Source organism: Silurus meridionalis, chromosome 15 (assembly GCF_014805685.1).
Source record: "Silurus meridionalis isolate SWU-2019-XX chromosome 15, ASM1480568v1, whole genome shotgun sequence".
Lineage (NCBI taxonomy): Eukaryota > Metazoa > Chordata > Actinopteri > Siluriformes > Siluridae > Silurus > Silurus meridionalis.
The window spans coordinates 6,350,254-6,355,000 of NC_060898.1; the positions used below are offsets into that span (position 1 = coordinate 6,350,254).

The 4,747-nt window shown below is 38.3% G+C and overlaps 1 non-coding gene across 1 annotated transcript; it reads right to left on the reverse strand.

The window, feature by feature from the left end:
- Positions 1-770: 770 nt before the first annotated feature.
- trnag-ccc lies at positions 771-843 on the reverse strand. The gene has a single exon. It is a non-coding gene; the product is annotated as a tRNA-Gly (tRNA).
- Between the last annotated feature and the right edge of the window lie 3,904 nt (positions 844-4,747).

The following is a 4,747-nucleotide window of genomic DNA, read 5'->3' on the forward strand; positions in this document are numbered from 1 at the left end:
GAAGGGAGAAGTATAGAATGCTACTAAAACCAAAGACGTTCCATATATTTTTCTGACTTCAGCAATACTTTTATCTATATAGAGCATATCATTTATTTACATCTGAAGATATTGCAGAATCTTTAATCCAACATTACATCAAGTCTCATACCAAATTGATTCAAAATATATGTAAGCGCATATTCTGGTATTGTTAAGTGGTGTTCAGAAAAACATGCACAAAAAAGTGAACTTGTGTTAGTGTTTCTTAAAATATACTTCTTTCTCAACCACACCAGAGTCACCCAACTCTGACCTGTAGCCTACCTGAGTGACTTGCTAACATCTTTTACTGGAGAAAAAGACTATGCAGTGTTCTATTTTCTAATGCTATACTCTTTACTAGATATATTCTTTATCATAATAATAATAATAATAATAATAATAATAATAATAATACTCTCAATATAAAAGTGCTTGGATCACAGTCTGGCACAAAAAGGCTTTAGGGACAGATTTGTAACACTACACTTTTAAAAAAGTAAAATGAGTATGTCCACATTTTGGGCAGTAGCAGATCTATATACTTATCGAGGCACAATCAACCTTGCTGTAGAAAAAGTGGTTGGACTGGGTTTAAAAACTTCTCTCGGCTTCTCCCGTTAGGGGTCGCCACAGCGGATCCTCCGCACGTTTGATTTGGCACATGTTTTATGCTGGATGCCCTTCCTAACGCAACCCTCCCCAATTTATCCGGGCTTGGGACCGGCACTGAGAGTGGCTAGGGATGGTTCCCTGACCGGGAATCGAACCCGGGTCGCAGCGGTGGGAGCGCTGTGTCTTAACCACTAGACCACCAGGGGACCCTTGGACTGGGTTTAAACAATAAGGAAAAAACTCACTGGCAAGAAAAAAACCATCCTAATTAAGTATTTTACTGCTCTTTCATGGCTTGTTTCTTTCTTTCTTCTTCCTCTTTTATAAAACAGCAGCAAACATGTTCTATTTGCACAGCACCAGAACGTGGCTCTGTGCTGCAGATCAAAAGAGCACATTTCTACATTAGCACCTCATCAGGAGCAGCTTGCACTTTGCATCATACTAATATTATGGCATAAAGAGCTCCCAGTATGTCCGATGCTACTTGATAATTTTTTAATACTGTATATACTGTATATACTCTGGTGGTTAGGATGCCAACCCCAGCCATTAGGGTTGCACAAGCCTTAGTGCTGGTCCCAAGCCCGGGTAAATGGGGAGGGTTGCGTTAGGAAGGGCATCCAGCGTAAAAACATGTGCCAAATCAAACATGCGGATGGTCCGCTGTGGTGACCCCTGATGGGAGAAGCCGAAAGAAAGTTTATATACTGTATATACTGTATCATACAACATTCATACTTGTACATAACTATATCATGTCATTTAAGCATGTTATCTCCCAACATCTATGCACAATCTTTTCACAGTTTATTATTTTTCTGTACTGTACTGTTTGGACCCCATACCCTTATTTATCACACTGATATTTATTGTAAATAGGCCACTTATGCACTTTTGGTTAGATGCTAACTACATTTCATTGGCTTTGTACATGTAGATTGCACAATGACTATAAAGATGAATCTAATCTAATCTAATCTAATTTAATCTAATTACATAGGGACATTAGTTGGGGAAGTGGTTAAGATCCTGAAAGAAAGCTTTAGAGTTCAGCACAACCAAACTGAGACTTATGGGCTTATGGGAGCAAGGACCCTCAACCGTTCAATTGTATAGCTATTAATAAATGTAAATGTAAGTGAAGGGGAGAGATATGTTTTGTCCAAAATGTTCTGCCAAAAAAAAAACAAAAAAACAACCAGAATAACCATTATAATAAAAGGAAGTGAAGCTGTGTTTCGTTCAAATACATGTTTGAGTATTAAAAGTAAACATTTAGCAAATATGCAGTTTATGGTATTGAACTGATATTTTAATGGGTGTTTCCCCCTCACTCTTTTCTTCCTAATTCTGCCCCACCCACCAGCCAGCTCACCCCATGACACAACAGCTACCAACCAAGGAAGGGTGAAAACCAATATGCTTCCTCAGAGACATGTGATGCCAGCCAAGCACCACATCTTTTCGAAATGCTTTTCATGCCGCATCACAAAGCAGCACAAGACGCTCAGAGAAAAATCTGCCCTCATGACAGGAATGAGAACGTGTATGCCACCCAGAGACCGAGGCCAATTTTGCTCTCTTGGCTCCTGGCCATGGACGGCTGTGGCGTTGTCAGGATTCAAACTCAGAATCTTCCAACCATAGAGCGAACATGCCACTCAGGAGCCAGATAACCATTTCTAATAGGCCATTTAAGTATCCTTGGCTTGGGTTAAGAAATTTTCATTGGATTTGTACATCAACTTGTCAAAACCTTTAAGAAAAACCCACCTTGAACATATTCCAATATTAATTAACCAGACATAAAAACACTAGTTCTGTTTTAAACTGGCCATAATTATTCACAACTGGATGCAAACTGAATGGGTAGCTACATTAGAGGATAAAAAAGAGGGCATATATCACCATACCCAAAGAAACCAAAAGAGTAAGAAATATCACCAAAACCAAAAATCACTAGAACCAAAAGAATGCACAGCACAGACGCAATAGATTTAGCAAATAGAACGCAACTGCCAGCCACCCCACTGTATTTTAGAAACAACAAAAATCCCCCAGTTATACCACAAAAGCATGTAGTTGATCGGCACAGTGGATACACTAAATAAAATGAGAAACATATAGTAGATATTAATGAGCTAATAGAAACAAATCTAATGAGAATTCGGCTTTCTCTTACATAGTTAAGCTCAACCAACCAACAATTTTAATGGCGTACAAAAATCAGTAAGTCAACTTTATCAATAGATAGCTTGTATCTAGCTGTGCAGGCCACGTCTAAATGAAACGCAGCAATCATACACCTCCATAACAGGATCCACTTTGAAAAAATGGCTAAACTTAATATGCAAGATTGTGCAGCAGCCAAACTGAAACAGAAAGCTACCAGCTTTTATGCTATGTGCAGGTCTATTATCACAGGACCTTTCTACCAGGGACCACCAACTTGGAGAACAGCAAGCAATTCAATCCCTGCCATTGTTCTCCACCAGTAGTGTCATTTATAAAGTCTCTATTGAGCACATACAAGAGTGCCTCCCATTGAATTGGCCAGAATGATAATAACAGGACAGGTGACTCTGCTGCCTAAGGTTTCTTCCTTAACAAATAATGTCCTATTGTGAGATATGAAACTGATATAGATGCGGACTTGTAAAATTACAACAAAATCAATATGAATTGCACTTATTATACATGTATTATTTAAAACCCCAGATAAACTCTTACTGGCTTTTTTGACTAATGGAGCCACACTCAATCCCTGATCATGTCTTTAAATATAAAGCCTGGTCTACTCTTACCAGCTCAAGAAGTGTCTTTTTGCAGAGGTAGAAAGTAGTGAAGTACAATTAATTGGTTACTGTACCTAAGAAGATTTTTCTGGTGTCAGTACTTCCGGACAACTTTTTACTCTCCTTCATGAAATTTTTTACACAAATTTCTTTACTTTCTACTTATAAAATTTTCAAAACAGGTTCATTTCTTTAGTTTTAATCTATTTGGTGACATGATCAATGTTTTTTCTTCTCATCGCGTGCCGTTTTCAGACCATCAATTTATTTCTTGTCATTGCGCAACTTTTTTAATCTACCAGTGGTGTCATTTCCTGGTTATCACCCACCACAGATGTAGGCTAGCTTACAAAGCTAACAACGAGCAAGGCAGAAGGCAACAAGAAGAACAGTGACATTGCTGATCACCATTATTTTTTCTCTGCTCGTGTTCTATATGGTGGTTGTTTAGCCTGGATACATTCATTGGATAGCAAAATTGGAAATTATTTTGTATTAATATATTAATATGATGTGAGTATGATCCAGTTACCAGCATGACACTAAGCAGGTAGTAATAATGGCCCAAACTTCTTTACTAAGTATCTGTACTTCTACTTGAGTGAAGGATGTGTGTATCTCTGTCTCTGTGTCATCTATCTGCTTTCTCATTAACGTGGCCTTTTTCTTTCCTTTCATACCCATTATTAAGAAACCTGGCCCTACTGGAAATTTCACCTCTTTTATCATCCCTAGCTGAAATGCAGATAGTCCCTAAGTTACATTGGTTCAACTTACGATTTTCCGATCTCATGATGACTACAGCACTACGAGAAAAAAAATGACATTTTGCATGGCGAGCAAAAGTAGCAGCATATGCAGTACAATATCTTGGGACGCTGCCATTTGTGCGTCTCTATCATCTTGTGAGATGCCTTATTTTTGCCAGAGGTCGACAGAGTTCAGTTGTCTCAGTTGTAGAGCATTTTATTCTGTGTTTTTGGTGTTTCAAAGATTAGTTCTTGTCCCTCTCCTTTTTTTCATGTCGCCAGTTTTATCTGACTCTGCCCACACACCTGGTAAAACATACATATATACCCTAAAGTTTGTACTGTGTGTACTGTAAATTGCTGTTTTGCCAAATTATGTACTGTGATTTGTTAAATTATTAACAAACCACAGTATTGTGATAGAAGAGTATCTGCAAGAGTGAAAGGGAAAGTTTATAGGACTGTGGTGAAACCTGCTATATTCTAAGGTTTAAAGACAGTGGCATTGAGTAAAAGACAGGAGGTGGAGTTGGACGTAGCAGAGCTGAAGATGTTGAGGTTTTA